Source organism: Apteryx rowi, unplaced genomic scaffold, assembly GCF_003343035.1.
Source record: "Apteryx rowi isolate R43461 unplaced genomic scaffold, aptRow1 scaffold_110, whole genome shotgun sequence".
In the NCBI taxonomy this organism is placed as follows: domain Eukaryota; kingdom Metazoa; phylum Chordata; class Aves; order Apterygiformes; family Apterygidae; genus Apteryx; species Apteryx rowi.
The window spans coordinates 260,054-279,804 of record NW_020447309.1 but is presented as its reverse complement, the minus strand read 5'-3'; positions in this window follow the sequence as shown (position 1 = coordinate 279,804).

Below are 19,751 nucleotides of genomic sequence, written 5' to 3'. Positions count from 1 at the left end.
TAACGCCGTTTCTGTGTGGGATAGCCGGTGGGTGCTTGTCCCTGCTTTTACCACGTGAATGCTCTTTTGCCTGGCCTGCTGAGGATTGCCTGACTCTTTAGTTTATGAATCTTTGTGATCTTGTTCAGGAAAACAAATTTAAGCTGCTTCTTCCCCTCCTGTCTTGAAAATATATTAATGAAAATAAAATTCCATCCTGCTTGGAAAGTAACGGCAGTATTTGAGAAGTAGCACCTTTGTGTGAGGGAAATGAATCCACACAGACAAAGGCTTATCTTCTGAGGTTATGATTTTTGAGGTTTTGGCTCCAAGAGAAAAGTTTCTTTGATTTATTTTCTAGAGTAAACAGCCTTTTAGGAAAGTAGTAGGGGGCAACCAGTTAGCCATGTTACTATCTGCTATGGATTGATCTTCTGGGGAAACTGGAAAGACAAAATCACTGAGGTAGAAACACAGACATGACAACAAATATACCAGATAAAAGGAATTACAACTTGCAAATGCAAAACTGGGATGCTTAGCTTAGTGACAAATGGTTCCTTCAAAATGTATTAGGTCAGCTGGGGGAGATTGACAGTGAAAATGATATTTGGTTAAAAGGAAAAAGCTTGGAAGGAAAACAGCTTGTTGAGATCTGAAACTGGAAGTTCTTTTTGAGTCATCTCGGGGTCAGAGGAGAGGGATAGCTTGTGAGCATGACATGCATCCCTCTGAAAAATAATTACATGTCTGTCTTCTTTAAAGTCTATATTTCTTGGTTTTAATCTGTTTCTGTAAAACAAGATTTCTTCAAAAGATGTGTGTGGAAAACAGGATGGGAATGATATGAAATGGAACTGTAGGTTATTCAAAAGATAAGTCTGGATATAAAGTATCAGTATACCACTGGTACTAGAAGGTTAGTTCTGTAGCCTTACAAATTCCATATCTTTCATTGTAATGGATGCTCATGCATAAAATCCAACTTTTTTTCCCCTGTTTCTGTCAGCTAAATGAAATTTGGCTTTCCAAGTTCACTTACGCCTGACATCTGTGCTTCTTTTGTGTATATAACTCCTGGTAACTGCAGTCAGGTCATTTTTGCCAACCTGGTTTAGTGTTCTTGGGTGGCAAAATCATGGGCAAAATTAAGCAATTCTCTGATCGGAAAAAGACAACATTTCTCTAACTCTCCCAAGCTGTGACCTGTATTTGTGTGGCTGTGCAAATATACCATGTGCTGCTAAACATAAAATAGATGTTCTCTGGGAGCAGGCTTCTTTCAGTCTCTTCTGTGATTGGTAGTGTAACCTACACGAAAAACAGTGCTCAGTTTGCAGTATATGTTTCAGTGACATGTATGCAAAATAATCTTTTAGAAAAATTACAATATATTTTCTTTAATGGCTGCACATTGCAATCTGGAGGATGAAATATGTCCCCTTCCCAGTCACCATAAATACAGTTGTGTGACAGAACCTACAAAGAGAAAGAGATGAGTGGCTTCTATCTCATCTTCTAATTAATAGAATAATGGTCACATTTTCTTGTGAAATATGAGTTCAGGGTTAATARGATAGGACCCAGATCAGAATATTAGGATTAGAATTAGTCAAAGTGGCTAACCCTCAAACACAAGACCACTTAATAATTCCATCTGCTTGTGGAATATCTTTGAGTTTGATGAAGTAGTTTTGAAATGAATCTATGATATGCTTTTTACTTTCTTTTTCTGGCCATGTAAAAATTGCTTTTGGATCTGCAAAAGCGCTGGTTACTCTTCTTAACTGTAACAATGAACATAGTTTCTGTTCATAGCTCATATCTTTTCCTGAAGAAGAGAAAATGTGCCACAAATCTAGATAATGTTTTGCGTGAGTTTCACTAAGAAGAGGAGAGCTAGTGGCAGATTCAATTATTGCTTTTAAATTTTACAAATTAAAATTCATAATTTCCTTTCTTTTTAAAAAAGTATATTCTAACTTGGCCAAACCTATGTAACATGAACCTATGAACCATAAGTTCATGTGATATAACAGCTGTATTGTAATCACTTGGCCTTTTCTAAAGCGGTAATATTTTTCATAATTCCCTTTCCACTCAGGTTTTAAGTTTTCCACCTGAAATGGCTAGACCTCCAAAAGATTTTTTTTAACTATGTAATAGTTTATTGTTAGTAGCTCTCTTTTGCCGCTTCTTGATTACCTCATTTTTCTCCTAACTGTATGTTTTTTATAGATCCAAGTATGTACTTGTCCTCCTTGATATTTGAACTTTCTAACAGTTGAAATGTTATTGAATCAGTCAATGCAGTTTACCACAGCTGTGTGTGAAAGCATTGCTGCCTTCAGCTCTGATGCCTGTCCAGAATTGTGCTGGCCTTTGGCTGCCAGCTCATGGTGCAAGTTCACTCTGGTGTTGTCATCCCCTGCCACCTTCTGCTGTTTCTGGTGTAGTTATTTTCTGATTCTCAGATAGTTTGAAATGAAAATGTTCCATAACTGTGTGATTATAATATTGAAAAAACCCACAAACTTTAGATAAATCTGTTTATATATATATAAATCTGTGTATATCTGTTTTTAGTTTCTTCTAAAGATATATAATTACTGCAAGCTAATTTTTAGACTTTTTAAGACAGATGCATTACGAATGTGTTCTTACCCTGTTTTTCATTACTGCTCTGGGTTTCCAGCACTAAGAGATGTGCCTCTTCAGCTTCTTCCATCTTTAGCCTTCTGCCTCTCCTCCTTGCAGGTCACTCCCCACCCATTTATGCACCCATGTCTGAATTTCAGCCCTGCACCCAGTCTTGCCGATCTCTTCCAGGGCCATGTGTGTATCCCCTTGCCCATATTCCGATGGGTTAACCCCATCTGCTGGTGCTTTGTGCCTCCCCCTCCAGCTGTCCCGTATGCATCCTCACTTGATGCAGTCTTTGGTGGTTTTTTTTTGCTGGCTCTTTGCTGTCTCCTTTACGGAGGCTGTCGCCTGAAATGTCTGAGGCGGGATGGAGAGTGTGGAAAGGAAGAAGTCTTGGAGAGCAAGAAGATGCCCAGGAGTGAGTGGAAAGCATGTGCAGCAGAAAAGTTAGCCATCTCCTCCTCTTTGCTCGCTCCCCCAACAGAGTTTGTGAGGCTCTTGGGAAGGCATGCCCTTCACTTCAAGGGGCAAAAGAAATGCTAGCTGTTATAGTTGGTCTAAAATTGATTAGGGGGGTTGGACTAGATGATCTCCAGAGGACCCTTCCAACCTCAGCGATTCTGTGATTCTGTGATTATCACTTGTAAATTGATTGATCAAAATTACTAATCAAGAATTGCAAATAACTGAAAAAATGAAAACATACCAAACTGTTTAAAGAACATCGCTAGTCTTCCATTTCAGTGCTGATTTACGATGTGCTAGGTCTTTCTCTGTTAAATTAAGAGGTATTACAATCCAATTAACCACTTCAAAAATTTTTTCTTTTTTTACATAATGTTTTTTGATAATATGGAAACCTTGCTCACTGTCTAGAGAAAAAGTGAAAACAAGTTTAAACAAAATGCTTTGAAATTCACAAAATAAACATGCCAAGGAAAATAACTTGTTTTCCTGATGGACTTTATGTCCTGGCAATGTAACGACATTTGTAATGACAACAGGTGAAGTATTTTATACTTTTTATGTTGGTGATTCTTTCAAGGTGGGTTATACTTTTAAACTATTCTCTGAAGCAGATTTAAAAGTAAGGGGTAGGACTACCGAATGTGAGCTTCTCATGTAGAAGTACAAGTCTCAGCAGAAATAAATGTGTATGTGTATTGTGAGTTCCAGAAAGTAATTCAAGCAGACCTCTCTGAAATATTTCTTTTTAAACAATCTCAGTATGTTGCAAAAATGTCTTTCAGTTCTTTAGGCGCTCACAAATTGCTGCACAGAAAATCAATACTTTTTCAGCTAATGTCAATTTTTTCATTAAAGGATAAATGAGGAAGTATGAGGCTTCAAGGCTTCTTTGGTTTCTGTGCATTTCCCAGACAGCTAATCTTTATTTATCCTTACATTTTGTGGAATGCGTACTTAATGCTTGTCATCTTATTCTCTTTGCCAACCATGGCTTGTGTTTAAGAGTTGAAAACTCAAAGGATGGTGGACTTGTGGTGGATTTTAAAAGCCTTTCTTCAAGTAGTTCAAGTTAGGAGGATGGATATTTTATTTGAGGAGATTAGACTAAGAAATGGAAAATGATCTCTATCATTGGGTAATTTTCCGCTAATTCAATAATGAGATATTTTGTGCTATCTTTATAGTCACTATAAAATTGTTCACTCTTGGTAAATATTGATGCTGTGGAGGCTTAGTTTTTCCATTTAATTTTTCTAGTTTGAAATGTTATTATTTACACATCCCTGAACAAAGGTTTCCTATTAATATGTTGGCAGCGGGCCAGATATATTTATTTTTTTAAAAAACTTTTTTGTTTGTTGTTTTAATGATCTCCTAAATATCCAATACATAAATTTCAAAAATACCTTAGGTCTGAATTAGATATTTTTTATATCTGAAGCAAATATGCACTTTGCATTTCAGTTTCATAGATTTATCAAGAGCAGCAAAGAACAGCATGATGAAAGGTAATATGAAGGGTCAAAAGTGAAATATAGCAAATGTCAAGTATGGTTTTTGATCATTGTTTCTGTTTTTGCTAATAAGGGCATGTATTCATATGAGCAGAATTCAGGAGGCAATAGCGTTTGCTCTGCCAGATAAAAAGTAGAGAAATAAAATACTTTAGGTCAATGGTATTCCATTCTGTGAGGAGCTAAATCTTGCAAGTAATGATATTTCAGTTTATAAAAGTTTCTGCCATGATGTTTGCTTTTAACATTGCGGCAAAGGTTGCCTGAATAATGTAATAGCAATCTTATGTTTTAGCAGTGGAGGACAGGGACTGCATGGTATGAAGCTTCACCAATGATCCACAAAAGACCTACATGAATAAAAATGTGGAACGTGGTATCTCTGAAGAAGGGGTATGTGGAGAACAATTGAGCTCTATGTACATGTATTCAGCCAGTTGGCTCTATTGTTCAGACGCTTTAAGCAGGGACTGAATATTTTCTACTTTTGGAGACTGCAGATTGCAATGGATAATTCTGAGTTTCTAAACTTGAATAGCTTCTTTAGCTGCAGCACAGGTGCATGCTGGACAGCAAAGCATCACCCAGTTACAGCAGTAGCCATAATCATGTTTCCAAAGTGCGGCATACTTTGTATCTTCTAACCTCTATGACTGTATAGTTTGGCTAGCAACCCCGCAACAAGGTCAGCAGCATATTTCAGTATTTTTTTCGTAATTAATATTTTACATGTTTCAGCATGTTTAGTACCATGTTCCAGTTCTTTCTGCGCACAAAAATATATTTCCCATCCCTGTTATTAAACAATCTAGCTTTAAAAGGCAAAGTCAGTGTTAAAGAAAAATGTGTAACACTGTTTTCTGCAGAGAGACAGTAAACGACAGAAAGTCAAAATTTAGGCAAACCGTTTCCAGTGCTATTACTGGAAGATTTAGAGATTATAACATTTTACAAACATTTTCAAATACTAAAACATGAATATTTGAAAGTTTACTGTTAATACCTCCCTGTTATTTAATAATAGACTTCAAGCTCATAATGGTCATTTGTCACAATTGCCCACTGTCTTGCTGAGGATTCAGACTCTGATTGCAGTTTAGAATTTAAATTCAGAGCACTTTATGGCAGGACAGAGAATTTAAAAAATAAGGGGGGTGAATTGAAACTTTGTAATTTTTCCAAATGCATGGGTGAATCTCAATTTGGTAAAATAAATGCAGTTTTCTTGCTTCAGGATATGTGTTAAAATCAAAGGAAATAGGATTAATCTGAGATTTGCTTTCCAGAACACTGCAATTTTAAACTGAAAATCTTAAAGTGTACTTTTTTTCTATACCATGGGATCAGTCATTTTATTAATCTTCCTTTTAGAATTTTGAGTAGTCAGGAAACTTTTCTAAAATACTTATTTGTGAGGCATAGCTATGTAACAGTAATATAATCTTACAAGTCCTTTTTTCTTCCTTAGCATATTTTCTCAGTAGTCTTTCAAGAAGTACTTTACTCCTATTTTATGATGCTGATAAATTTTGGAACGGGTACTGTATACAGCAGGGGAGTTTCTCTTCTRTATAAATGTCTATGAGCATCTTGGCTGAGGTTTCTGACACATTCGCATACATGCTAACTTACCAGCTATTGTTGAGGACTGGTGAATGGAGCATAAATAAAATGAGTTACTTTTAAAGCAACTCCTGTCCTTACGGTTGGAACGATTTCTCCTCCAAAGGGAAAATTTTGTAACTTGGAATTCGATATTGAGATAAAAAAGTGGCAAGATTAACAAAATGTTTTAGGATGGTTTCATATCCCATAATATCATAAAGCTCCTTCTTCTTTTTTTAAAAAAAGTGGGTAAATTAAGGGTTTTTTTTTGTCTTTTCATTCAGTACAAAAATATATGTTAATGAAATATCAGCTAAAAAACACTGGATAGTTCTCACTTTTGGATAGAGCTCAGATTCTTCTTGGCAATTGAGTCTGCTGATGTAACTTTCTGAATTTTTTTTGTAAAAGTGACAGTATTATGACTGGTAATGCATAGTAATTTTTTTAGATAACACTTATGTATAAATATATATCACAATATATTTTTACTGTCTGGATGATAGATGGCTCAGAGTCAATGCAGTCTGACAGTTTTATTCTAGGGAATTTACAAATACTAAGTGGCCCTCCACATAACCTGAGCTCATAATTTGTGAATGATAACAAGGAACAGAGGGAGTAACATTTAGCTGCGTTTCTATTTTTGTTGTGCCTATTACGGTTTTTAATATAGTAGGGTTTTATCATTTATACTTTTGGCATTACTCTTGCATGTTATATTGTTTTCAGAACTATTCTGATGCCTAGAAGTTGCTGTCAGATAATGTTAGGAAATTTCTCAGTAGCTATGAAATCAGTAGACAAGAGTAACAGAGGCTTTAAAAGGAGGCACTCAGCTTCAGTCCATGAGTGGTAATGCATTAGAAGTTCAGGCAAAACTGATGACTTGAGTTACAATTTCAAACCCAAACTGTTTAGGTCTCAATGGCCAGCAAAACATGAAGTAAAACCCTCTATCGCATTTTCTGCTTCAGCTGTGGTACAGAACAGTTCTGTTTCATAAACAAGGGATTCCTCTGAAGTAGAAGAGGAAATGCTTGTGTTTTGGTCATAATTTTTATTCATACAAATTTATCCGTAGAATCCTGTCAATCTTTTGTTGAGTCTGGCTTTAGAAAATCCAAATATCTCAGCATCTCCAGTGAGAACAAAAAGTTCTCAGAGTGAGGACAGTGTTCACTGTTTTATTCAAGTCAATAAACAAGGAAAGGAGTACTTAATAGACCCTGTCGGATGAGAGCATACGATAGTGGGCTTGTGTTCTGGGCTCTGGCCAAGACCTCACATGTAATCCGGTCACTGTTAACAGCAGCGGTGGAGGCATGGGTAGGATCCTGGCATTTGAAGATACTTACGATGGAAGGGTAAAGAAGTCTGATGTCACCATAAAAGAAAATGTCTATTAATCTGTTTTAAGAGAGTGATTAGGTATTTACAGTAATAAATGTCTCCCCCTTGGGTGAACCGTGCGTTGACAGTCAGCCSTAATAGAATTGCAGATATATATTGTTCTTTTTCCTCCTGAGAAATTGGCACAATAGTAATTGAAACAACCAGATTTATGTTTAGCTGCTGTCTGCTGGAAGTCTTTTTGTTATCTTAAATCTGGTCTAATTTAGATCACTCTTTAATCTCAGTGTTAAATACCATATGTTTTTTTCTTTTGACTTTATGTCAATACAAAATGGCTGTAGAACACCGTTCGTTTGGTGCTAGTGTATTTTCTGAAATTTCAGCTTAGTCTTTGACATGAAAAAGCAACATAGTATTTAAAATTATCTAGTAGTTCATACTGCATTTTGATTTTTCAGATTTCCTCCTACTTTCCTACTTCTAAGTATAATATTAATTACATAAAAATAATTTGTTTTAATTGAAGATCAGTGTGGATCAGCAAGAGTCTGTGATTCTGTAATATCCCTGTCCTGCAGTCTGAAGCACTCAAGCAGTATCCTCCTAGAGCTCCACTGAAGTAGATAGTGCTGTGTGTTGTAAACTCCACAGCCTACATATAAATATCTATATTGACACAAGCAAAAATGCCTTCCAAAAATTACCTCAAAATTGAAAACAAAGTACACGTAGACAAAAACACATTAAAGTTTGTTTATTTACTTGGAGTTATCAAGGAATGTTTTAACTCCCCAGTAATTCACATAGTTCCTCTGAAAATTAACATGCTCTCAGTAGTATTAATTATAAGGCTAATGCTTACTTTAATTTTCCTGTTATTTATTTCTTGAGTGCAGTTCACCACTGTCACTTGCTCTATTAACATTTCAGAATGCATAATAATTTATAATAGAGAAATACGACTCCTGTTTTCTCCTCCTCCAGCCTTGAATAAGAATAATATCTTTTCCTGTCTATTTGTATTATGTTTGGTAAAGCATCATTCTGAAATTGAAAATGCCTCTGTTTATGAAAGATGAAAGCCACTGAGTGATAATGCCAGGATATCATTGACCTTGTGGGTGTAATAAGTGCTAGTGGCAGCGTTTCAGGATGCAGAACATCTTGATAGTCAGTTATCTGTGACCTGAGCCTCTTCAGATGGTCTTGTTTTCAAGTGCTCTTAGTGGTAAAATCTGCTTTCTTGTGTTAAAGAACAGGAGTACTTTCTATGGACAGTGAGAACTTTCTGAAAATATAAAACACTGTATTAAGAATCAACTACTACGGAACTACTATTAAGAAACAGCTGTTACTACACTGTATTAAGACACTACAACAGAAGTGCTGGAGGCCAAGGAAGTTTGACCAAAAATAGTTGCTGTACGTGCTTGCAAATCTGTCTAAACAAAGACTGTATTGGTGCTTCCCAACCAGTTGAGGCTAAATATATCCACCTGAAATTACTAAATTTGTATCTCATATTCAGTTTAGTTGGAACTGTTCTCAGGCTTTTGAAACTAGGATGGTCCATGAAAAAAGTTGAGTTATGATTAAGGCAGCTTCCTCACAAAAGTACTGCTTTGGACTGTGTGGCAACTTTGATTTTGAAAATACTTCTCTTTTGAAAATACTTTGAAAATACTTGCTTTTTCCCCCCCTCTTCTCCAAATGGAAGAAAAGCAAGAAATGGCTGTAGCACATCAGGTCTGCTTAGCCTGGCATCCTGGATTTGGCAGTCGCTAATAGCAGGCAGCACTGTACACTTGTCCTGTTCTGCTCTCGGTGCTTCCCCAGGGTGCGTTCAGCTCCAAGTGCTTTTGGGCTGGGAGACTTCCTCAGCCAGAAGTTTTTACATAGGTCATGATAGATCTTTCCCTCACTAGTTGGTCCAGTCATTTTCTAGCACTTAAATTTGGTATGTATATGTGCTTATTTTAGGGTGCTGCAATGTCTATAGGTTTGGAAGAAAATCAGAGAAGATAAAGGCATTACACACAGCAATGTGGGTTGATTAGCGTTGGCTGTAGAAATCTTTGCATGTCACAGTGCAGGTATTAAATGAAAATGCAGTAAATGTAGTTAAAAGAAGAATTGGAGTCATTTCCCATCTTTCTGGTAGGGTCTTAAAGGATCCATTGTAAGTTTGAGTGGCATCTGCCATGTGACTCGCCAGTTTAAATGAACAATTCAGGCAGATCTGTGTGTCTTGTGGATCAAGCAGAAGATATAGGGAGGTAATACTTGCAGCCACAGAAGAGGGGTTTTGATTCTGCTGGAATACCCAGTGCAGTTTAGGGGTAACAGTACCTTTGTTAGTGAATTTAGATTAAATTCAGCAAATACTTTCCACAAAAGGAAAAATGGGGAAAACTTTCAAAAGTTGAAATATCATTTGAATGTGTTGGCAATGAAATGCTCATTTTAGTGTGTCTTGATGTTGCAGTTGAATTTCTGTTTCCAAGCTACTTGAAATTTATCCTTTCTTCCTCCTTTTGGTCTCCAAATTGAAAAAAATTCACTATTGATACAGCTAAAGTATGTTCTTTTTTCAGTCAAGCTTTTGTGGTTTATGAAACGTCAATAAACATGCTCAAGGAAAAATCTGTCTGTTCCAAAAATATAAGGCAGACTTTTCTAGTTGAGAAAAGCCATCCCAGCATATGGTGAGTTTCTTTTGAGATGCGAAATATTCATATATTGAGATGAACCTTCTGGAGGAACTTTGAGGCAATAGCTGCTGCTCTCAAAGCATTGGCCTTTATTTGTTTCAACAGAGACTTACTTTCTGGGAATTTTTCTTCCCAATATGTGAAAGATGTTAATAGTACCCTGCCAAGCTAATGGTGACAATCTATTTCTTGTAGGATGCTATTGTATATAAACAGGTTGTTAATTTATTTTTTCAAGCCATGAGAAACATTTGGATTTGCTTTTAGCATGAGTCTAGAATAACATTAATGTGTCTGGCATAGCTGGCATAGTAATTGTTGTGGTCTTGTGTGACAGCTGTGTTGTACGTGTGTTATTCTACATGATTGTAGTTGCAGAGTAGATTGGATTTTATACATGACTGAAATGTGACTGCATGCAGGGCTGCTTCATCTGTTTTTCCAGTGCCTCACTTGCTATAGCAGTAACCTGTGTTGGCTGTTACAGTGCTAGCGTGACCTTCACGCAGACCAGGAAAAACATCTTGTTTGCTCAGCATCCCAAAAGACAATTAGGAGTGGTTGCCTGAGCAGCATAACATCCTTGTCAAATACCACAGGGATAGCTGCAATGCCAGTTGGAACGTTTCATCAGAAATGGCATACTTCCGTTCTCCCAACGGCGGAGCACTGGAGGAATGTTTGCTTCCCATTTATTTTTATCTTTGCTTGGACTCTGCTTTTTGCTGAGGTGATGGAAAATAAGCAAAGGCACAGAGTAAACAGATGAGTAGAAAAAAATGTAAAAAGCAACATCAGTGAAGAAAGGAATTGCCTGGGAAATGGCAGTGGGATAGTCTTTGCTCTGTGGGCACAGAAGCAAAACAAACAATGGAAAAATTTGAGCAGAAAAGAGCGGTGAAGTGGAAGAAGCATTTAAACAGAATAAATCCACTTAGAAAAGCAGAGTAAGGAAAATACTTGAGACACTGAGAAGTGGGGATAGATAATGGGGTTAAAAAATGGGAAGGGAGCCTTTTCTAAGCATGTTGCAACTGTTACATTAAAATGGTGCATTCTGCATGAGAGGCACTGTTTTTGTCTCTATTGAAAAATCTGTATTTCAATATTTTTCTCTCTCTTTTTTTAATTAAGAAGAAATCAATAGACTTACTGATGTTTTGATGCTTAAAGTTTTGTTTCCCTAATATAAAACTACCAAAGATCCCTTCTGGGTGCAGGTGGCTTATCAGTCTTGTGTGGTTAAGGCATACTTGTGTTTTGTAGCCAACAGCACCCAAGGGAGCAATAGGGCTAGTATCACAGCTGTCTGCCTTTCTTCTTCTCTGCTTGAATGAAGAGCTACCTATTTACAGCTAGGATAACTGCAGGCAAGCCTTGGCACCAATCCAGGCAAAGGGCTTACACTCATGTCTCTGCATCCATACTGGGATGCTGTAGCCACTTTACTGCTTTTAACCCACCTTATTGTCCTAGTTTTATACCCATAAAGTCTTTGAATTCAAGGATTGCTCATGTACTGTATGATGGATTTGTTCCATCTGTTCAGATCCTTTAAGCTTTTCAAAAAATTCAGAGCAATACAGAGCTCTAATCTTGACTGTTTTCCTTAAAGAATTTTAAAGAATTCTAAGAAAAGGAAGACCTTCAAAATAAAGATAATATGAGAAGAGAACAAAAAACCCCCAAAGGATTAAATAGGACGTAACATACCTTCCATACCTTCCATACGTGTGTGTGTTTGATACCTGAAGTCTCATTAAGAGTCAGTTTATTCTACCACTTAGATGCAAGTTGCTTCAGTTCTTGAAGGAGGACATTCCTCATTAGCCCAGAACTACTTTTGTTCTCCTTTAACTGCTTTTCTGTTATACAATCCATTATGTCTGATGTCATCTTCAAGGCTTTTTTCTCCAGTGGTTTGGTTTAATTTGATCAACAAAACCTGTTCCATGGATGTGCATCCTAATCTATTAAAATCTAATTTTCACTGCTCATTGTAAGTACTCTGCTCTGTCAGATACTTTTAACGTAGCTGCTGCTGCAAATGGTTGCAATTACTTACAGAAGATGCATGCGTGCAGAATTGGGTTCAGAAATCAGGGTACACTGACTTAAAAGTCACAGAACTCTAACGCCAGCTACAACAAAAATCATCTCCTTTCTCTGGATTGCTTATTAATTGACATGAATTTATTTGATGCTTTTATGGGGTCCACTTCTTCCTATCTGTTCATGTCCTAATTTACATTATAATTCGACCAGAGCCTCCTCATGTTATCACATGATCTTTTGATGCCAAGATGAAGTTTTGATTGTCTGTCCAGGTTCTTGCAGGACCATCCATTACCACAGTAGCTGAGCTTAATGAACCTGCTACATAAAAGTGTTGATAAAGGTTGCCCTGTCCTGTCCCTCTAAAAGTCAGTCTGCAGAGTACCCCACTTCAAAGGACCTATCTCTCTCCTTAGGAGAGTCTGAACTTGATTGTTTTTTCCCTTTTGCTAGCATGTTTAGAAACTTCAAGTAATTCCAGTAGCTAGGCACATAAAATAGTCCTCTTGCCATATAAATTTGAGCACATTTCTTGTAAGAGCTTTGGGTGGCCAAGTTGCTAGTCACATTGTCTGCTACTGGGAATTTTTGTTTCACTTTGTTTTTTGTTTTGTTGCTTTCACCAGCTTCGTTGAGGAGAGGTACCTCAGTGGTGCAAGCCCACAAACACTGCTGACATATGCTTCAGCATGAACTGCTGAATATCTAGAGCTGGCAGGGAGCAAGCCACTAATTTTCAAGTCTAAGTACAGATTTAGGAGGTTAATCTGTAAGATGCCACTAACTGAAATGAGAAACTGATACAGTTTGTATTCTACCCTCCTCAGAATAAAGCCTCTCCATTTATATAATAGAGATTTTTAATTTATTTTAGATAATAAAAATAATACATTATTTAAAGTGTAGCTGTAGATTACATACTCTTTCCATCACTGAATGGATTTTATAAATAATAAGCAGAGAGGCCCAGATTCCTTTCCCCAACATTTAAGAAATTGTATCAATTTTATTCAAGTGTTTTTCTGTTTACCTTAGATTCAGAACCTCTTTTCTCTGTATATATGTATTTAAAGATTAATAGTTTTTATCAGTTGACTAAAACAAAGGTTTATTTATGTTTCTCATACAATAATTGGTTATCTTTGTACTTCGCAAAGCTGTACATTTCACAAGCTGTCCAGTAAATTCTATCTTATGTATGTAAAATTTCTCCTGTTTTAAACAATGCATTCATTATAATATTTGAAGTAGTTCTAATCATAATAATCTCCTTTAAAAATAGAATTTGACTATTTTATAACTGTAGAACATTGTTTCCCTTCCAGTTATCCCCTTCACTTTGCAGCCTGTTTAATCTTCTTAGTTCTTGTTCTTCTGATCCCGTATTTCCCAGGAGATTTCTATGTATTGTTATTTTTATTAGATTAAAATAGAATCCTGGAATATTTTCTGTATGCCTGCTATTAATGTAATTGGGAAGGGACTCTGGCTGTGTTCCCCCCAGCTGTATTCATGTATTGGAGTGCATTGTCAAAAATCATTATGCAAGTCAAGTGGATTGGTGAGTCACTGTGGTGTTAAAGTCAGACTAGAGTTGAAAAAAGAGCATCTTACTCAACTGTTCAGTGGTGTATGGTCATTGGTACTGAGTCATTTCTGTTGACTTCACAGATGCATATATTCTTACTGTTTCTTAAAACTTTATTACTATGGCATGTGTAGTACGCATACAGAACAAAGTAAGATGGAGTGGTGCTGGCATGTATGTCATAAGCAAAGACTGCTAGCTGAATTCCAGTTACATAATTCTTACTATGTGCAATAAAGTTCAAGATATACTTCTAGGATTGGTACTTTCAGATTTTTTTTTAACAACTACAAAGTGAGTATTTTTATATTGGAAACTAATCAAATAACAGAATAACATTTTTTACAGRCAACTTTCACAATAGGACTGCACTTTGATATGCAGCAGGGAATCCTTAGAATATAGGAACAGACAACGATCGTCTGGTCTGTCCTGCTACATAACAGAAGTGATAAATCTCCACCTATAATTCCTACAACAATCTCAGGATATCCAATTCACCTGCACTATGTGTGTATATATATGTGTGTGTGTATAAGCATATATAAAACATACATGAATATATGTATGTTTATATATATCACTAATTCTACTTTGTCTTACACCAACTCCATTTAGAAACATGGTAGTATGGAAACAGAAGAAACCACCTGAATTATTGAATCCAGCCTGCAGTATCACATGCAGTTCTATAGTGGACATTAAATCCAGAAGGTCTAGAAAAGAAACTCCTCTGATTTGCAGTCAAGAAATATGCCCAGCATCATAAGTCTTGTTTCAAAATCCCAGAAATAAAAACAATTGCAATGTACTGCCAAGAGAGCAAGACCATTTGCACTGTCTTGAGTTACCACAATGACTTGGAAGCGTTGATGTGACCCTAGCAAAATGTTTATACTCATATGTCCATGCTCCATTATTACTTGTTGCCTCTCCATAAGCCCTGTCAGTTTGAGCTAAAGGAAGAATTTGTTCTTGATCCCAAGTCTAGTAATCAGTTTAGCCCTGGAAGTATATAAGTTCTTGAGAAGTTTCTCATTACCGTTAGGATCATCAATGCTTCCTGCCTATATCTGACATATAACTTTGGTAAAATCTCTGATGGTTCAGGATCTCTCCAGAAACCAAATGTGGGGGGCAAAAAGTGCTTCCTGGTTTCTGCAAACTGTTGGCAGCAACAGTGGAATGTGATCTGATTAAACTAAGAAAAAAGAAACAGCAAAGCCATTTTGTTCAATATACCTTCCAACAAAGTCTGTTGTCTTCCCATTTCTGTGAAATCTGACAAAGTGAACGCAAATCAAGCCAGTAGCTCTGCTGGAAAATGTGTCTTATTTCTAGTATGAATTTGTTAGCTTACGCTTCAGAACAGTACTTAATTTTTTCTCTCCAAATTTCTAAATTTAGAACAGGCCCAAATCCAGGCCTTTGTAGATCAAACTGAATATGAGCGCTGGTGACTAGGATGAATCTGTGCTGTGTGCTAAGCAAATGCAATGAGAAAGGAGACAATGCACTTTTTAAAAGCTARATTGAAGTAGTACTATTTTTTGGCTGTATAAATTCCAATGCAGAAAAAGGTCTTAAATGATTTTAATGTATGAACTCTTACTTAATATGATGTCATTTGTGAGTTGCTTTTTATTTACAATCTTTTATTTGCGATGTCTCATAAGCGTAAAGTGTTTTTCTTTGCATATTTTGTGGCTGTAGGAAGGAAATGTTGCAAAGTCCATTGAGAAGATAGCTTCTGTGAGATGGTGGGAAGGGAGAGATAATGGGTCATGAGGGCAGCTGGCTGCTTCTGAATTTGTGTTGATAAATTTACTAAGCTGTGATGACCAGAACGGGTGACATAGAAGTCAGATAAGCTGTGCCTGGTGGTAAATCTCATACATGTCATCTTTATTTATTTAGGGTCATTCTTTTTGTACTTAAACTGCAGATGATTTTCCAAAATAGACAATGCTGTTATTTGTTGTAGCATGAGCTTATGATACGTTGGATTAAATAATAGATTTTGTCATAATTTTGGCTCATTGTATCTTCCAGGATAACAGTAATTATTAAACAAAGCTATGTTCTAATAGGGAGAAAAACAGAGAGAGGATTATGTGTATTAAAAACAAAATAATAGTTCTTAAAGATTCAACTGAGGATTCTCATGCTACTGCAGCTGACCTGACTTTTGAGAGAATTTATTTTGGAGTATTGATTCTGTGATACCCTAAGGAGGTATTTGGGCAGTATTAAATTCTCTGCCTTTCAATCTATATACTGCAGCCAAATTTTACTGTTGAAGAATTAAWTTTTTTTAATTGAAATTGGAAATTCTGAATGGCAAGAATGCAGCAAAGTCTATCAGAAGATATTAGCATGATATGATCTATTGAAGAACAATAATTTGGTTGTCTATACTAAAAGAAAAACATTTCTTCTGAGATCTAAAACACTCCATTTTCTGTTCTGGTACATGCATATTTGTGGTTAAAATGTTTTCCTGAAGAAAGAACAATATGGCAATGGGCTCATAATTTTGACCTTTTTAAAAATTTTTGTAGTTTTTATGTATGTGACAAGCTTGAAGGTGCTCTTTAGTAAGTGGTTTGTACTTTGCTTTGGTCTGGGACTGGTGTAGCCTTCTTTTGTGTGGTTTCAAAGATTTGGTACGTGGCACTGCTGGATGTAAAAGGCTCCAGTCAAACATTCTGCGACCTGGCTGTATTGCTGATGATAGCGATAGGGGTACACCGGCACATTAGAGAATGTGCTGGTCTGAAGTTTTTGGTGGTTGATTTTCTCCCATGGTTTTTAAAGATGATGTATTTGGCCATTGTTTTCTGTGTTTGACCTGGCTCTCATAGCAATTTTGGCAGCCCTGGTTCACGGAAGGCAGTGCAAGCAGCCTCTGCTGCTTTGCAGCACTATGAAACTTCCCAAGTATGTCAGTATCCCGATATGCTACATGTTCAGAACTTCTTCCAAAGAGCAAATATTTAATGAGATTATTTTCTCCTTGGTGGATTTGCTTTGTGTGTTTTGTTCCTTAAGAATGGATGTGTTCCTTTTGTGTTAAGGATCACAGTAAGAGAAGGATTTGTGTCCTTTCCGTGTATCTTCTAGATTAAGAAATGAGTCTTKTTAAATGACAGTATCTATTGCAGTGACACTATTTTGGTGACATACAAATGCTTATGCAGGTACTGTCTTTGGACTGAGTATGCTAATACACAGACATTTTATTTTTTTGCACCATTTATGTCTTGCACCTTCCAAGGTGATCTTGTATACCAAGAGAAACTAAAAATGGCTTATATGTCTTTTAGACTTCTCTGAAGAATGCAAAGCATCCATGGTTCCTCCCAGCTTCTTCGTTTCATGTGTGAGATATGCTGCTTAGATTAATTATCCTAAAGTTCTGTGATGACAGTGGTCGTGCATGAAAAATGCTATTTCTGTAGTAATAGTCAAGTGATACTCGCAGGTTTTCAGGAAGTGCTGGCAGTTCTGATGGTGCTAGTTTGCTCCTGGAGAGCAGCCCTGTTCCTATAGTGCCATGCATAATGCAACCTTTGGTTGGTTCAAAAAGATAATATATTCCCCTATTTTTTTTGAATTTTGTCAACATTTCTGTTTTAAACCATTTATTATATCATCTCAGTTAGGGCATAGGTTTTAATATTACAAAGTTAAAAGTTTAAGTATTTGGCTGTAGTATATTTGAGCAAAAGTATTTCTGTAATATTTGGCTGTTATTAAAACCTTTCAGCCCATCAGGTAGGAAAATGGTCAAAGTCGAAAACATTAATATTTCCAGATGAATAAGATATTTCAAACTACAAAGTCAATGTCACTTACTGCAATTAAAAATCCTAATTTTTCTGTGTGAATGTAGTGCTTAACACTCTGCAGAACAGTCTTGTTTAGTGCACTGTGGAGTGTAGGCAGTGAGTCATAAACATTCGTCTGTTTTAACTGACTTCTTAGTGGGGAGGAGAATATAAACTCTGTGCGTTCCTTAGCCCTGGCTTCTCTCCCGGGGCTTTCGGGTGAGACAGCGTGGCAGTCATCGCCATGCCTTTTGTGACGGGAAAGCTTGTATTGATTGCACTGGTAACACCAGTGTCTTTTTGGATATGGCAGACCACTAGCTATTGTCAGTGACCAGTAAGATTTGGTTGCTACCAGTCTGCTTTTAAACCTGTTCCCTAAACCTCTGACTGTTCCTCAGCTTTGGATTGCAGCTCCAGTGTTTGACATGGGAGTACCAACTTAGCTGAATAGGAAGTTACTAGGATTCCTTTCATAAATAAAACGATGAATCTTGAGTTTGTTCTAATGGGAAAGCACATTACAAGGCTCAAATTTAGGAACTTTTGTATAATGTCCCTCTGATTTTTTCCTTTTATTTCTCCTTTCTTTCTAAACATATAGAGAAAAAAAATGAAAAGTGCTTTTGCTAATAACTTTTTTTTTCTGGTAGAAATTACGTGTTTTTTATTGTACCATCTTCTCCAAGTGACAGATATTTGGGTGTTTGCAGATCTACAAACAGATCACTTTTATTCTGTCTCATTATTAATAAAACCCAGCTGAACCACAGTTGAAAGAGAGGCAGCTCAGCATTCTCCTACTATTAAAATACAATGAAATGGATACAGATCTGTAGGGAAATATGGCAAAACATGGTATGGTTTATTTCAGTCCAGTTTGTTAGCTGTAGAATTTTATTTCGGTTTTAAGTTTACATTTAACAACCTTCCATGTTTAGTAACTATGTCAACGGAGAGAAAGGTAATTTAGTGTTATTTTTGTTTCTCTTGGATTAGTTAATATCCTGGGTTTATTTATGGGGGAACTGCCGAGTGAATTACTCAGTTGCAGTGAGCCACATGAAGATGATGAGTCCTGGCAATCACAGAGAGGTGACTGCCTCTGCAGACTCTGGTCCTTAATTTCTGGTGTGTGTCTTTGAACTCTCCATTTTCATGGAATACATTCTGAATGGAAATGGCAGGAGCGCTTTCCACTTTCCAGCTGCTTGGAAAAAGGGGAGAATGATGGTCAGTGACAAGCATTTTATATATGTATTCTTTTAACAGCTTGTTCAAGCAGATCTATATGATGACTAGATCTACTGCTGAGGGTGATGAAGTAGATGCTGTAAAACAGACACAGTGGTTAGATCAAATTAAAACGTAAATAGGTGTTGATTGCCTGGATAATTCTGTCTATAACCCAGCTTCTTTACAGTTAAATATAATAGATTTGATTTAAAAATTGTTATTTTTTTTGCAAAAAACTCAGGGTACAAACAGATTTCTACCAGAGAGTCTCTTTTTCCATTTTAATTAATATCAGTTAAGTCTGACAAAGACTTCTGCTTGATGATACTGTTGATCAGGCCATATTGTGTTCAGGACAATATAAAGAATTGTACTCTGTTGCAATAATTTTATCTTGCAGCTTCAAAACTGGAGCTTTGTTTCCAGCTTCAAAACTGGAAAAAGAGATATTGAGGTAATTGATTGTTTATTGGAGCTTCTTTTTGTAACAGACTTTTATATGACATGTTAGTTGAGGTGGCATTCTGTTTCTGATTTCTAAATCAAAACTACATTCCAGTGTTGTGTAGCAAAAAGTAAGAGTATTTTAGCTGATGTGGGGCTAGAACATTAAATGTAGGCAAGTTGTTTCCATCCCTTCCCTTATTTCATCTAGGAGTGTCATGATCAGAAATTATAAACGGGAGCAGAAACTTCAATTTTTGCCAGTTTGGAACAGATGATGTATTTGTAGCTGGAAAATGCTTTAAAGCAAGGGTACCTCAGG